This window comes from Nansenia antarctica (assembly GCF_963989245.1).
Source record: "Nansenia antarctica genome assembly, chromosome: 4".
NCBI classification, from domain to species: domain Eukaryota; kingdom Metazoa; phylum Chordata; class Actinopteri; order Argentiniformes; family Microstomatidae; genus Nansenia; species Nansenia antarctica.
The window spans coordinates 833,639-851,370 of record NC_137689.1 but is presented as its reverse complement, the minus strand read 5'-3'; positions in this window follow the sequence as shown (position 1 = coordinate 851,370).

The following is a 17,732-nucleotide window of genomic DNA, read 5'->3' as shown; positions in this document are numbered from 1 at the left end:
GAGACATGAACTGCTAAATATTAAAAGAACATATATGTACATAAATAATGTACACTGATCCTAATGATGTTTATGTGTGGCCTTTATGTGAAATCTTCAAACGTTAGAAACAACTTAGGCCTCATGGGTTTTTTTCAGTTTTTTTCTGTTCCAGATTATGACAGTGGAGATTGTAAGCCTTCAAATGATGTATCATATGGAATCTGAACATTAAAAGAAGATGTGCTTATTTGAATGTTGGTCCACCTTAAACCAAAGAGCAGAGAAACACGCTCTGAATCAAAGCAAAGGCAAAACAGCAGCTAATAGCTAAAACAGCAGCTAATAGCTAAAACAGCAGCTAATAGCTAAAACAGCAGCTAATAGCTAAAACAGCAGCTAATAGCTAGCGTTAAAAAGGAACTTCACTACGAACATCAGACTGCATGTTTACCATGTTTGGGCTCTTCAATATGAAGATATATATGGGACAAAACTCTATATATCTTCATACTTCAACTTTCGTAATATGCAAAACATTTTTTGTTCACTTGCACAACGAGAATTGCGGACACATGGCCCTTTTCTTTTCTTTTTTTTTACTGTGTGGGGCAGTCCCACTCATATTTGTCTTTTTATTGTGATAGAGACAGTAGAGATATGACAGGAGGGATGGTTGAGAGAGAGAGGAGGGATGACATGCAGAATATGTCCATGGCCGGAATCGAACCGGGAACCCTGCGGTTACATGGTCAACACTTAGTCCGCTACGCCACCTAAGCCCCAACACATGGCCCTTTTCACCAGGCTGTGTCACAAATGCTAAAATGCCCAAAACTTGATCCGAAACTTGTGACTTTGTGCTGTTTTACCAGACAGTATGAGAACTGTAGTCTGGGCTTTGGTCTGAAACAATCAAGAAGCAACGACTGAGGTTTATTTGATACTACACTGCTCGAATCACTTCATCATCCCAGTATAACACCAAGTCAATTAAACTTCAGGGATATCGATCTGTCCAGTTAGGAAGCGTAAACGATCGTTAATCAATTTCACCTGCTTAGGCGCAAATGAAAGCGACAACAGGTGGACAGGAGAGGCCACAGCAAGACATCCCCCCAACAGGAAATGGTTTTGCAGGTGGAGGCCACAGACCATTTCTCTCTCCTTTTCCTTCCTGACTGATTTTTCTCTAGTTTTGCATTTTGCTAGAGCCCTTGTCTCTACTGGTATCGGCACGGAAGAACCTCACCAGAGAGGATAGCATCTGGTGCGTTCACTGACTTCAGGCTGTTACTGCATTCAAAGGAAATACTTCAATTTGGACAAACTCCCCCCTCAAAATGTTTGAAATAGGGGGACTGGATCTGCTGCTGCTGTTTCGAAACGGTGACACCAATATTTATAGAAATACCAACAAATAAAAGATGACCGTCTGTACTTTAACCTCCTATTAATTGTTTGATTTCAAATCGAAGCGTTTGGAGTAGAGAGAGAGAGAGAGAGAGAGAGAGAGAGAGAGAGAGAGAGAGAGAGAGAGAGAGAGAGAGAGGGGTACAGAGAGAGAGAGAGAGAGAGAGAGAGAGAGAGAGGGGTACAGAGAGAGACTGACATCTGGGAGTCTCTCTATAACAGAGACATTAGGTGATTGATTAATTATTGATTAGGTCTCAAAGAAATCCTGTTCAATCATCAGGGACAATTGTTTTCTAAAGATATCAAACATTTAAGCCTTTTCCCTCAGCGCAGTGCTGCATACGGAGACTTGCACATCACATCACTTCAAATAAAATAAAAAGTGCTGGATCTTTGGAAATTCATATATTTAATAGAACCGCGTCAAGCTCAACTGACTTTCATCGAGTTGTTTGCTTCTGAGCATTGTCAACAAACACATCCATCCACCCACATAAATATGTTGACACACACACACACACAAACAACACAACGTTGGGTTACGTACCTAACCCTGGTTCTCTGCAGGAGATCAGGCAGACTTTTCTAAAGTCTCGACTTCTTCTAAACTAGAACACTACTTTCCATTGTTAGCAGGCTCGCATAACAAGCTGTGTTAGTTGACTAGCGATGTGTCATTGATTTTCAACAACGCGGAAATGTATTCACATTTTCCGAAAGAAAAGTCAGATCATTACATCAGATCCCAATTACAAGGCTTTTCACCTTGTAAACAGACTGCACTTATTATAGCTCCTTATTCCAACGGCCTCTCATTCACCCATTCACACACACATTCACACACCAATGGCGGCAAGCTACCATGCAAGGCACCGGCCCGCTCACTGGGAGCAATTTGGGGTTCAGTTTCTTGCCCAAGGACACTTAGACAAGTGGCCAGCCGGGGCCCGAACCGCCTATCTGCCAACCCTGCGATCATTAGACGGCAGCTCTACCTCCTGAGACACAGCCTCTACCTCCTGAGACACAGCCTCTACCTCCTGAACCACAGCCTCTACCTCCACCAGCCTCTACCTCCACCAGCCTCTACCTCCTGCGCCACAGCCTCTACCTCCACCAGCCTCTACCTCCTGAGACACAGCCTCTACCTCCTGAAACACAGCCTCTACCTCCTGAACCACAGCCTCTACCTCCACTAGCCTCTACCTCCTGAGACACAGCCTCTACCTCCTGAGCCACAGCCTCTACCTCCTGAAACACAGCCTCTACCTCCTGAACCACAGCCTCTACCTCCACCAGCCTCTACCTCCTGAGCCACAGCCTCTACCTCCTGCGCCACAGCCTCTACCTCCTGAGACACAGCCTCTACCTCCTGAGACACAGCCTCTACCTCCTGAGACACAGCCTCTACCTCCTGAGACACAGCCTCTACCTCCACCAGCCTCTACCTCCTGTGACACAGCCTCTACCTCCTGAGACACAACCTCTACCTCCACCAGCCTCTACCTCCTGAGACACAGCCTCTACCTCCTGAGACACAGCCTCTACCTCCTGAGACACAGCCACCTGCACGCCAGCTTCCCTCCAAGTTATCAGGCTAACACAAGATGGCGATGGCTTGGTTCTCGTAATTCTGCAGAATTGTTTGAATTCTTGCTAGCTCAGCTATAGGGTTCCTCATGTTCTACAACTTGCTAACCCTAACCCTAACCCTTGTGTAGGTTAGCACTTGGATGGTTGGCTAGCTTCGAGTGCTTTTGTGGTTTATGGATCATTTGAGCCACATTTCTTCTTTGCCTCCTGCAGGACATGTTAGCATCCTGCTCGCAGGAAGTTTGGCTAGTTTGGTGTACGTAGTTGTCGGTACTACTTGAGCCCTTCCTTGTTTGATAGGGTTAGGGTTAAAGGTTAGGGTTAGGGGTTTCCTAGCTGGTTATCTCATGTGACGTTCACTAGGTCCCTTGTGTGAGCTTCGGCTAACGCCGCTAATCTGTAGTCTCGTTCAGAGCTTCCCTCAGAGCTTCCCACACAGACGCGCAGCGTTGGGCATCGATTGTGTTCGTCCAGCCTGGCCTCCTCCACATGCAGCACCTCCAGCTCTGGGTGTCATCCCTCCATCTGGACCTGTCTCACCACAGGTAACAACAAGGGCTAATCCCCAAAGTGTTTGACAGTGACAGAGTGGTGGAAAGACCCGTACCCCCCCCCCCACCCCCAGGTTTGGGCCCCCCCATGGGGAGGATCCTGGAGTGACGGCGGCGGTGACAGATGCTTCACATCAGGCAGGGCGGTCGGTACACAACAGGCTGGATGATGACTGGCGTGTGATTGGTCTGTTTCACACAGCCCACGGACAGACACACACAGACATACATACATACGTACACAATACATACACAATACATACATACACAATACACACAGTACACAGCAGTGGTAGACTCAGGCTGTTTGAAGGGCAGGGGGGGCGAAAAGAAAAAAAGGGCACCTACTGCACAACATGGGACCCCATCAGTGCACATGGTCAAGTTTAGACCATTGGAAGGGCAGCCAATAGGGCACATCCTCTAATTTTGCCACTCAAAAGGGCACTTTAGTGCGACGTTTTTCAACACACCAATAGGGCACGTCCTCTCATTTTCACCACTCAAAAGGGCATTTTTCCAACTAAAAAGGGCACTTAAGAGAGACGTTTTTCAACCATGGGGGCACCAGGAGGGGCAGTCGCCCCCCCTGCCCCCCCCATGAGTCCGCCAGTGGTACAAAGAGTCCTCAAGTAGGGCAGCTTTTAAACTGCTTTTAAACTGAAATGAAAGAAGTGCATTTCAAATGTCAAAGTGCTTTCAAATGATGTCATACATTGAAATCTGAAAACAGTTGAAGAAGATAATGCTTATTTGAATGTTGGTCCACCTCAAACCAAATACCGGAGAAACTCGCTCTGAATCAAAACACACGAAAAACAGCTGCTAATAGCTATCAGCTAAGAAGGAACATCGCTATGAACATCTAACTGCATGTTTAGCACATCACAACATGCTGATAGAACATCAACATGCTAAAAACACATAACTACACATGATTAGATGATCACACAGTCCTTGCTTTTGAACACGTCCTAAAACGTACGTTTGTTTACAAGCCGTGTGTCACTAACCCAGTAGCCTACGGCAGACGAGACAGCGAAACACTTCAACCGTCATAATTCCCTCTTAACATTTGATAGAATTTCAATAACAAATAAAGAGGAAATAAGATAACAATTAACACCAAGCACCACAAAAGGGCACATTATGACTCTGAGGGCAAAAAAAGGGCGATGGCTCCAGCCCTTGGGCCCTATCTGTGCGCCTGCCTGTCTGTCTCTGAGCCTCCTCCTCTCCTTCTCTCCCCCCCCCTCCTCTCCTTCTCTCCTTCTCTCCTCCTCTCCTCCTCTCCTTCTCTCCTCCTCTCCTTCTCTCCTCCTCTCCTTCTCTCCTCCTCTCCTTCTCTCCTCCTCTCCTTCTCTCCTCCTCTTCTTCTCTCCTTCTCTCCTCCTCTCCTTCTCTCCTTCTCTCCTCCTCTCCTTCTCTCCTCCTCTCCTCCTCTCCTCCCCCCCTTCTCTCCTTCTCTCCTCCTCCCCTCCTCTCCTCCTCTCCTTCTCTCCTCCTCCCCTCCTCTCCTCCTCTCCTTCTCTCCTCCTCTCCTCCTCTCCTTCTCTCCTTCTCTCCTCCCCCCCCTCCTCCCCTCCTCTCCTCCTCTCCTCCCCCCCTCCTCTCCTCCTCTCCTCCTCTCCTTCTCTCCTCCTCTCCTTCTCTCCTCCTCCCCCCCTCCTCTCCTCCTCTGCTTCTCAGATGACTCTGCCCAGAGGCTCCCTGGGTGTCGTGGTGGCAGCAGCGAGGGTCAGGCTGTGTTCAGCCAGCCTGGGACAGGAGGGGTCCTGGGGGAGGACAGTCGCCTGCTGCTGCATATCAGGAGCCTCTGAGCCACAGACAGTAATTGGAGAGAAGAATGCATTCCTCCTTGACGCTTGACTTAAACCACTGTCGGGGGGGCGGCTGTGTCTCAGGAGGTAGAGCCCGGCGTCTAATGATCGCAAGGTTTGGCAGATTGGCGGTTCGAGCCCCTCGAAGTGTCCTTGGGCAAGACACTGAACCCCAAATTGCTCCCAGTGAGCGGGGCCGGCCGGCGCCTTGCATGGTAGCTTGCTGCCATTGGTGTGTGAATGTGTGTGTGAATGGGTGATAATAGATGTTTCCCTGATGATGGGCGGAGGCCGAGATTTGTTGATTCCCCAAAGTAATTAATTAATAGATTGCTCAAGGTAGACAATTAAGATACAAGTTTATTCACAGCGCCGGGTGTGTTCAGTCGCAGGCACAGACAGAGAACGCACACAGAATGACATTCACAGTGCCTCCTTATAATCTAGATTCCTGTTGACACAGGAATCAGCTGTACCTTGCAAATCATTATTCTCCTGTCAAACATGTTGTTCACCCTAAAGTTTGATGTAAGTTCGACTCTCCTTCATCCCATAACGGGTTGGTCGTCCTGGCAACCGAGTTACCCGATTCCAGTCGGCTGGTTGACTGGTCCTAAATATACTGACATTAGTTCCCATACATGTCTCCATCCTGTGTCCCTGTTGTACCACCCTGCTGACCACTGCAAGGCTCCTATGTCCTTAGAGTTAAACTGGTCTCCACTAGCCGTGGTCTCTAAATCTGGCTCAGGTCCAGTTACAGAGAAAAGCATGTGCAGGGTGCATGACAGAGAGTTTGCTGGCAGTCATCAACACTCAAGATGTTACAACTTGAATATAATTACTGATGATACAGTATTTAGAGTTTACTATGCACAAAGGAAAAACACATCCTATCAATGGGTGAATGAGAGGCCGTTGTAAAGCGCTATATGGACACAGGTATATGGACACAGGTATATGGACACAGCTATATGAACACAGCTATATGAACACAGCTATATGAACACAGGTATATGGACACAGCTATATGGACACAGCTATATGGACACAGCTATATGGACACAGCTATATGAACACAGCTATATGAACACAGCTATATGGACACAGCTATATGGACACAGCTATATGAACACAGGTATATGGACACAGGTATATGGACACAGCTATATGGACACAGCTATATGAACACAGCTATATGAACACAGCTATATGGACACAGCTATATGGACACAGCTATATGAACACAGGTATATGGACACAGGTATATGGACACAGCTATATGGACACAGGTATATGGACACAGCTATATGGACACAGCTATATGGACACAGCTATATGAACACAGCTATATGAACACAGGTATATGGACACAGCTATATGGACACAGCTATATGGACACAGGTATATGGACACAGCTATATGAACACAGCTATATGGACACAGCTATATGGACACAGCTATATGGACACAGGTATATGGAACCAGCTATATGAACACAGCTATATGAACACAGCTATATGGACACAGCTATATGAACACAGCTATATGGACACAGCTATATGAACACAGCTATATGAACACAGCTATATGAACACAGCCATATGGACACAGCTATATGGACACAGGTATATGGACACAGCTATATGAACACAGCTATATGAACACAGCTATATGAACACAGCTATATGGACACAGCTATATGAACACAGCTATATGGACACAGCTATATGAACACAGCTATATGAACACAGCTATATGAACACAGCTATATGAACACAGCTATATGGACACAGCTATATGGACACAGCTATATGGACACAGCTATATGGACACAGCTATATGAACACAGCTATATGGACACAGCTATATGGACACAGCTATATGGACACAGCTATATGAACACAGGTATATGGACACAGCTATATGGACACAGGTATATGAACACAGCTATATGAACACAGGTATATGGACACAGCTATATGGACACAGCTATATGAACACAGCTATATGAACACAGGTATATGGACACAGCTATATGGACACAGCTATATGAACACAGCTATATGAACACGGCTATATGGACACAGGTATATGGACACATCTATATGGACACAGCTATATGAACACAGCTATATGAACACAGCTATATGAACACAGCTATATGAACACAGCTATATGAACACAGCTATATGAACACAGCTATATGAACACAGGTATATGGACACAGGTATATGGACACAGCTATATGGACACAGCTATATGAACACAGCTATATGGACACAGCTATATGAACACAGCTATATGGACACAGCTATATGGACACAGGTATATGGACACAGCTATATGGACACAGCTATATGGACACAGCTATATGGATACAGCTATATGGACACAGCTATATGGACACAGCTATATGGACACAGGTATATGGACACAGGTATATGGACACAGCTATATGGACACAGCTATATGGACACAGCTATATGGACACAGCTATATGGACACAGCTATATGGACACAGCTATATGAACACAGGTATATGGACACAGCTATATGAACACAGCTATATGAACACAGCTATATGGACACAGCTATATGAACACAGCTATATGGACACAGCTATATGGACACAGGTATATGGACACAGCTATATGGACACAGCTATATGGACACAGCTATATGGACACAGGTATATGGACACAGGTATATGGACACAGCTATATGGACACAGCTATATGGACACAGCTATATGGACACAGCTATATGGACACAGCTATATGAACACAGCTATATGAACACAGCTATATGGACACAGCTATATGAACACAGCTATATGGACACAGCTATATGAACACAGCTATATGGACACAGCTATATGGACACAGGTATATGGACACAGGTATATGGACACAGCTATATGAACACAGCTATATGAACACAGCTATATGGACACAGCTATATGGACACAGCTATATGAACACAGCTATATGAACACAGCTATATGGACACAGCTATATGAACACAGCTATATGGACACAGCTATATGAACACAGCTATATGAACACAGCTATATGAACACAGCTATATGGACACAGCCTTCTCACAAATCAAAGAGAGCGGTTTCTCTCAGCAGTTTGAGTCAATAATGTTCCACTCTGGCACTGCGAGAGAGAGGAACGTCTTTCACATGATTAAAATAGGAGCTTTTCATGAATCACTAGAACCGATGTGAGTGCTGCTACGTGCAACCAGGAGAATTAAACCAGTATGAGCCTGCATGCAGTGAGTCATCGGTACGTTGCTACTGTCTCTATTAGAACAGCCTTTTTTGCCCCCTTGTACGTCATAACGTGTTCATATAGACGCTGTAGCCTTGGACAGCTGTTGATTCATTGATATGAATCGAGGCAGGGGACAACACGGGTGGACAACGGCTTTGTGAGCCAGTGGGTATGGCCGTGTGTGATGTTCCAACACATAATGTATTAAATACATTTGTATAGAATCAACGGTCATTGGACTCCCATGATGGGAGACTTTCCAAATATGAACATTCGTCAGATCCAGAGTGGTAGTGTGCAGCAGCAGTCCTGACATGAACACCAACACTTATGAAAGCCGTCTGAGTAGAGAGATGGGTGACTGTGTCTGAGCATCACAGCCTGTACATGGCTGTGTTCAGGCAGAGCGACTGGTATGTGATGTATTGAAAGGTAAAGTACCCAGTAACCTAACTGACCTCCTCCCCCAACATACTCCTTCCCGGAACCTGCGGTCCGCAGACATGGGCCTGCTGTCCACCCACCGCACCAACCTACGGACCTTTGGGGACAGAGCCTTCAGCGTGGCCGCACCTACTCTCTGGAACTCCCTCCTCATAGTGATCTGCAACGGCCCACCCCAAATCCTTCAAACTAGCCTTCAAAACTCATCTGTTCTCCAAGGCCTTTGGCCCCTAGTCACTGTTTCTGTTTTGCTTTGTTTGTTTTCTGTTTTGTCTGTCCGTTTCATTCCCTTGTAAAGCGTCCTTGGGCTTTTTGAAAGGCGCTATATAAATTAAAGTTATTATTAATATTATGGTTAATATTATTGTTAAAGATATGTTTTCACACACCAACACTGATGATGTGGACTCAACTGTTTTAATTAGGAGACTTTTATACTTATCTCTTAATTATCAGTAGGAAAAAGCTCGTTTTTATATATGTGTGACAAGCCGCTAAAAAAAACTATTTTGGATCACAATCTTACACAAGTTTCTAGGATGATGGGGAAAGCGAAATAATTAAGCAGCCAATTTCCAGCAAATATTGAAATGTGCACTCTATTTCACACATTAAATGAACGTGTTAATGTTGATTTTAGGGTTAGGTTTATTATTGGGTCTCCATTGGCTTATAATAGGCTCCATGGCACCTGAAACATCTTCACTGTACAAGGTGAGGTGCTGTAGGCGTATACAAGCTTTATTCTATTTATTCATATCGTTCTTGCTCCTGTTTTATATTTTATATTTTATATGAGTCCCATTATTTTTATCCTATTGCTCTGATGAAATTGTATTTTGTCTATTTTTTGTTGTTGATCTGGTGTTGTTTTATTGTGTAATTGTGCTGTTGAAACTTGATGTTTTTAAGCTGCTGTCTTGGCCAGGCTTCCCTTGAAAGAGAGATGATTGTGTCTCAATGGGACCGACCCTGGTTAAATAAAGGCTAAATAAAATTAAAAAATTATAAAAAGAAATGCTCACAAATGTCCAAGCAACTGAAGTTTGAGACAGATCATATTATGTTGTTTACCTCCATCGCTCATAGCATCAACACGACCACCATCCACCATATTCTACTCATCTATAAATAACAGTCTCAGTATAAAACGTGTTAGCATGTAGCTTATCATCACAACGCACCTTCCCATCATCAATCACTCTCCCAGCGTTTGACCACGGCTGCACCAACCTCGCTCTCGTTAAACCGCCCAAATCTGTTACCTTCCTCTCTTGTTGTTACCTGCAAGAACCTGAGACAATCTCTCACCCCCCTCTCACCTTTGACCTGCCCTCCCTCCGGGCACACACCACGTGGTTACCAGATTAGCATCGGGGCTAACACCTCCATGGCTGCCGAGAAGGTCACAGCCCCAGGACAATCTCTCATCCATCCATCTCTCTGCTGCAGTTATTTCTGGAGCTACTTTACAGGCTAAGCCATTATTCTGTTTCCTAAACTGATAAAATGTTAACAGTCGAACGTCGCTGCTCCCAAGTGACGACATTACGCCTCAGTATCAACACAATAGGGATCCTTCAGGAGTTCCCCTGATCTAAATAGAGGCATTGTTCTTGTATAAGGGCTTTGTCGAGGACTAGATTACAGCGCTTAAATATGTACTGATGCAGTAGTGCATTGTGGGAGAGGAGGAAGATATATTGCTATTCCAGAGGTGTAGACCCATTGTATAATTCAGTATTTTGCCGTAGAAAAAAAGGGCATAATTGGCTGAGATGAGTGTTAAATAATGTAGTAGCATTGGAGCGTTAACCTCGACAAAGGGGGTGCCACACAGGCGCGGTAAACTGATTCTGATTGGACTGATGTTGTAACCACCACAGCTTAATGAATAAACATTTGCATATTAAGGAGGCAGCACACAGGATCACTGCAAGGGATATCTTGATCATCAGCTTTTGATTCAGATTTCATTACCGCATTACACGCTTCCTGATCACACACCCTATCCTTATGGAAATATCGGTTCTCCAGGTTCTCCAAGTGGGGAAACCTTTTTAAGAAACAGTATGTGTGTCTGCCGACCCGAGCGTGAAATAAGTGACTTTTGTGGATGTTGTTAAGCGTTGTCGTTGTGAGCTCCAGTGGGGGTTAGCTTAGCTGTGTTAGAAAGAAAGAAAGAAGTGTGATCTGTAACAACTCATTTGGTTTTAGAGAAGAAGAAGAGATGAGGAGAGATGTGTTCGTTGGGGAGAGACAGGGAGGCAGACGACACGCTCACGGCCTGGAGAGGAGGGGGATGTGGAGGTGTTTGTTTATTTATGTGACGGCGTTGGAAAGTCTGCTTCCTCCTACCGGCGACTACAAACACAACAAGCAATGATTTGCATTTTTCATTGAGGAACTCCCCTATCCTCCCATCCTCCCATCCTCACTCCCATCCTCCCCTCCTCCCATCCTCCCTCCTCCCTTCATCCTCCCATCCTCCCCTCCTCCCCTCCTCCCATCCTCCCCTCCTCCCCTCCTCTCATCCTCCCCTCCCTCCATCCTCCCATCCTCCCCTCCCTCCATCCTCCCATCCTCCCCTCCTCCCATCCTCCCTCCTCCCTTCATCCTCCCATCCTCCCCTCCTCCCCTCCTCCCATCCTCCCCTCCTCTCATCCTCCCCTCCCTCCATCCTCCCATCCTCCCATCCTCCCCTCCTCCCATCCTCCCACCCTCCCATCCTCCCATCTCCCATCCTCCCATCCTCCCATCCTCCCATCCTCCCCTCCTCCCATCCTCCCATCCCATCAGGGATTAATGACATCACTGCTACAGTGCATTTTTCTATTTTGAAATGAATGATGCATTGTGGGAGTGAGAATATTCCAACGTTATCTTGCATTTTCATCAACGTTCGGGGTCACCGATGTGGGAGTGCGTAGAAACCAGGAGACGGTGTACAGTGAGTCACCACAACACAGCCATTGATTCTTGAATAATAAATTCCTCATGAGCTTCACCTGTCTCACCCCCCATCAGAAACCAACATATACACTTTGTAATACTTTTAAACAAACACTGCTGTGGGCGAGAGCTTCAACATATAGTTAACAGTATTGGGGCTGTTGCTATCGCCCTAATCCTAACCCTGCAGGCAAAAGTGAACATTTTAAGATGACAATCTGTGTTCTAAGTATAAGTAGATCAATATACAACCATTTATGATCAATACAACAACTCTTATAGACTGAAACTGTGCCACTTTGTATAAGATGCTATACCTAGGAACCTTTGTTCAGTGATGTCTGTGTTCCTCCAGGACAGGTAAGAGGGTTACCCCACCCCCACTGTGTACATGTGTGCTGCTCGACAGTGTATTATTAGCTATGTTATGTGATAAACTACTGAAGACTTTAAGCAAAGTTCCTAAGTTGGATTTCGAGTCTGCATGTGTTAATTACCTCTCAGGCTACAACAACAACAACAACAACAACTAGGGATGTTTTCAGGGCCAGTAGAAAGTTGTTGACTGGCCAAGTCAATCTCCAGATTTCCATCCTAGTGAACAAGCTGTTAATTTGCTGCAGAGGCGACTTCAGGCAAAACTTCAGGCAAAACTTCAGACAAAACTTCATCAGAACACACAACTGAAGATGTCTGCAGTGCAGGCCTGGCAGAGCATCACCAGAGTAGATACCCAGGGTCAGGTGGGGTCATAGGTCAATGGGTCGCAGACTTCAGGCAGTTGTCAACCAAATACTAAAGGATTGTCAACCAAATACTAAACCTGAGTGCTTAATGTTAACATTTCATTCAGTTGTCCCATAATTGTTGGGACTAATGCTTCACAAAAAGAAATGCTTCACTGTGCCATTACGCAGGGCGCTGTATGTTTATGCACGTTCGGTAAAACACATTTCTGTAAGAGATGCAGGTCAGAAAAACACTAGTAAACACTAGTCAACACTAGTAAACACCACTAGTAAACACTAGTAAATACTAGTAAACACTAGAAAACACTAGTCAACACTAGTCAACACTAGTAAACACTAGTACACACTAGAAAACACTAGCCAACACTAGTAAACACCACTAGTAAACACTAGTAAATACTAGTAAACACTAGTAAACACTAGTAAACACTAGTCAACACTAGTCAACACTAGTACACACTAGAAAACACTAGTCAACACTAGTAAACACCACTAGTAAACACTAGTAAATACTAGTAAACACTAGTAAACACTAGTCAACACTAGTCAACACTAGTACACACTAGAAAACACGAGTCAACACTAGTCAACACTAGTCAACACTAGTCAACACTAGTCAACACTAGTCAACACTAGTAAACACCAGTAAACACTCTGCTTTAGCCAAGGTTGGCTCCACCAATCAGACGTCTCTGTGAGCGCTGTGGCAGTTGAGTTAAACAACGTTGAGCTGTGAGGAAAAAAGTTTTAAAAAGTGTCCAAAGTTCTGATTTCCTCCATGGAATGCATCAGGTTAGGATGGAACACATGTGCCCATGAGGAAGATAGTTCTCGAATATGTGTCACGTTCTAATGCTTTGGTCCTCATGTCGGGATCTGATGTAATGATCAGACTTTTCTTTCTAAAAGTGTGAATACATTTCCGAATACAATCAACGACACGTCGCTAGTCAACTAACACAGCTTGTTTTGTGAGCCTGCTAACAATGTAAAGTAGTGTTGTAGTTCACTAGGTAGCAGTGGGGATTACTCACCCAATGAATTGCGTTGCAGTGTTTCGGCTTAACTAGCGAGTTTGTGTTGTGTTGATTCTCAACAATATTGAAACTTAGTTCCGTGTTTCAAAAGAAAAGTCTGAACATTTTGATTGGTTGCCGACATGCGGACCAAATGATCAGACTGTGTCACATATTTCTGTGAGAGAGAGAGAGAGCAGAAGCATAAGACGTTCTCCGACAGCGACTGGCCTCTGACCGTCCTTGTCGATATTTTTGACAGCCTCAATCTGTCAGCGGCGAGAGAGAGAGAAGAGAGAGAGAGAGAGAGAGAGAGGAGAGAGAGAGAGAAGAGAGAGAGAGAGAGAGCTCAACCATCACGGGCCGAAATTGACAAGGAGAAATCTGAGCATTCTCCAATCAAATTGGATTATGTGATAGAAACCAGAGACAGGACTGTAATTGTACGCCGCCCTCTGTCCTCCTCATCTCAGGTTTTGGACTGATGAGCTAATGATGACTTTGACCCCACTTTGTACGACCTTCGCAAAACACTGTCAGGTTTTCCTGTGGCCTGTAGAAGCTATAGGATGTTAGTCAGCTCCTGTGTTGACTAGCATGACCGCAGTAGCTAGAGGAGTTACCTTATAAAATGCAACGTATAGATATGAGAACAAGCTATATCAGGAATGAGGTCATACAGTAAGGTCATACATGGGTCATACAGTAAGCCATGTCAATATTGTCATCCTTCCGTTTTTCCCCTTGCCCACTGCCTCGTTTTGTCATTCCCCTTAACACTAGACCAGCCCATGAGGGTCATGAGGGGTCATGAGGGGTCATGCCTGTGAGTATAGAAACATGTTACACCTTGAACTCGATCAAATTTCAGGACCCTCCTTTCATGACTTGTCCTAGATATGTGCGTTCTACCACTGCGTTCTACCACTACCACTACCATTTTCTAAATCACATCAGGAATAGCTAGTATGAAGCTATTTTGCCGTTTTTCTGTGTAGGAGGCTACAACTAGTGGTCGTTGTGTGTAAGTAGCAGCTTGAGCATTGTAAAGAGCGGCTCTTTTAGTAGGTAAAAAAGGCACGGCTGTTCTAGTGTTAAAAAAGCTGTTCGCTAGGCTTTTAGCGCTGGCTGGCTGCTAGGTAGCCTTGGCACACATTGACACCACTATAGAAACCTGTAGAAACCACTACAAGGCTCTGTTTTAGGTCTCTGGGCCTATGAATAGGTGATATATATCATATATAAGTAGGTTATATATATATATCATATATAAGTAGGTATATATATATATCAGATGAATATGTGACCCTAACAATGTTCTCAGCCTAATTACCGCTGATTTAGATTTCCTCTGGTGACTTAAGAACGTAGTTATCACACGAAACCAGATACATCTGGAAATCATTAAATAAAACATGTCAGGGACCTCCGCTAAGACATGCATAACCAGCAGCAGCAGTGGCAGCGTGTTTTAAACACACGTTGATGGCCTCTAAGCCTCTAAGCCAGGGAGAGAGGCCAGGAGAGAGGCGGTGATGGCCTCTAAGCCTCTAAGCCTCTAAGCCTCTACGCCAGGGAGAGAGGCACTGGTGATGGCCTCTAAGCTCTAAGCCAGGGAGAGAGGCATGGTGATGGCCTCTAAGCCTCTAAGCCAGGGAGAGAGGCACGGTGATGGCCTCTAAGCCTCCTAAGCCAGGGAGAGAGGCATGGTGATGGTCTCTACGCCTCTAATCCAGGGAGAGAGGCATGGTGATGGAGAGAGGCACGCGCCACCTCCACCTCTTCATTAGACGCCCTCAGGGATGCCAGCTCTAATTGGACAACCTCAGTATAAACAGCCCTCAGCTCCAAACACAGAGAGGCTCTCCTGAGGGATGGGAGGAGGTCTGGGAGAGAGAGAGAGAGGGGGAGGGGGGAGAGAGAGAGGGAGAGACAGAGAGAGAGAGAGAGAGAGAGGGGGAGGGGAGAGAGAGAGAGAGGGAGAGACAGAGAGAGAGGGGGAGGGGGGAGAGAGAGAGGGAGAGAGAGAGAGAGTGAGAGAGAGATAGAGAGAGAGAGAGGGGGGGGGAGAGAGAGAGAGAGAGAGAGAGAGAGAGAGACAGAGAGAGAAAGAGATCTCTAGCTCATAGGCACTGCAGAGGGCTAAGAGAGAGAGAGAGAGAGAGAGAGAGACACAGAGAGAGAGAGATAGCGAGACACAGAGAGAGAGAGAGAGAGAGAGAGAGAGAGAGAGAGAGAGAGAGAGAGAGAGAGAGAGAGAGAGAGACAGAGAGCTGCTTTGACAATTTATCAATTTAGCCACATTCCATCTACCATCTACCAAGGTTTCTCCAGATAACTCCCAGTGAATCATCAGGAGGGCTCTAATAACATCTCCTACGACAGCAACATCAATAGCAGGAACACAACGTGTCACGTAAATGGATCATTTTATATTAATTGTGAGGTAATGCTTTCATAAACAGCCGAAGAAAACAACGGCATCCTACATCATGGGCAGAGTCACATTATTAAGTGTTGTGAATTTGCATCTCTGAAAAATCATAACCCTAATAATAATATTAAATCAGGCCAGGTAATCACCAGCCTATGATAATTGCTCTACCAATTAAGTTAAATTATACTCTTATTATCGTCATTATCATTATCATACCCGTTTCAGTGGCTGTTAGTTATTGTGATAGTAGCGGTTATAGAATAGATCATTCATTCATTCATTCAGAATAGATCATTCGTTCTCTGCTGCTGTTTTTAGCCACTAAGGCCCCCGTGAAGTCAGAAACGTCGGAGGTTTTCAGGAAGGCTTTGCCTTAATTTAATGTCCTCGCACTTCATCTGTGACTGAGTTAATGTTTTTTCTGCGGCTGCTGCCAAGGAGGCCGGGGATAATTCATGAGAGCACATCCTCCAGGGGAGGGGGGGGGGAGGGAGGAGGAGAGAGAGAGAGAGAGAGAGAGAGAGAGAGGGGAGAGAGAGAGAGAGAGAGAGAGAGAGAGGGGGAGAGAGAGAGAGAGAGAGAGAGAGAGAGAGAGAGAGAGAAGGGGGGGGGAGAGAGAGAGAGGAGAGAGAGAGAGGGAGAAAGAGAGAGAGAGAGAGAGAGAGAGAGAGAGAGGGAGAGAGAGAGGGAGAGAGAGAGAGAGAGAGAGAGAGAGAGAGAGAGAGAGAGAGAGAGAGAGAGAGAGAGAGAGAGAGAGAGAAGAGAGGGCTGCAGAGAGAAAGAGGGAAAATCTGATAGCAGCCACACTGGTCATGAAATCCCTCTCTAATGTAAATTTGCTTTCTTTTCTTGGCGAAATCATTGCATTCACAGGCAATGTGCTTTTCATATATTCCAGTTGTACAAGCAACCGCTCCGTCGTTTGATTTATTGACTGTAGTTTATCTGCTGAATGCAAAATAGCCAGCCCACTCTGTGGAAGAGGTGTGGATATGATTCACTGTATTAGAATGGTGAGGCTGAGTCAACAAAATGGCTGGGAAAATAACAGTTGTCTTAGACGAATGGGATTTAGATTCCAAATTAATTTTCAACAGGTTTCGCTGACAGCTTCGGACGGCGTTAGGTAGGAGAGAAAGGGGGACTCGGCTAACGGCTCTGCCACAGTTTGTTATTAATACATCCATTTAGCACTATCTCGCTGCACCAAAAAGAAACGCTGGCAACGCTCCCACTGTTTGCTTTCTGCTAATCCTGAACTATGTTGAGTGTTGAGGGGGAGGCCGAGTATGAAATGTGAGTCTGCTGCTGTGCCTCGTCCTCCTGGGAATACGGAGGCTATTCCAGGGGGGAATGAGGAGTACTCGTTCACAATCACAGATACAAAGTCCATAAATATACACAGGGTATTCTTAGTTTTGTTCTAGCCATACCTACACACTACACAAATCATGTTGTTGTCACATTAATGAATCGTGCTTTTTCTGGAGC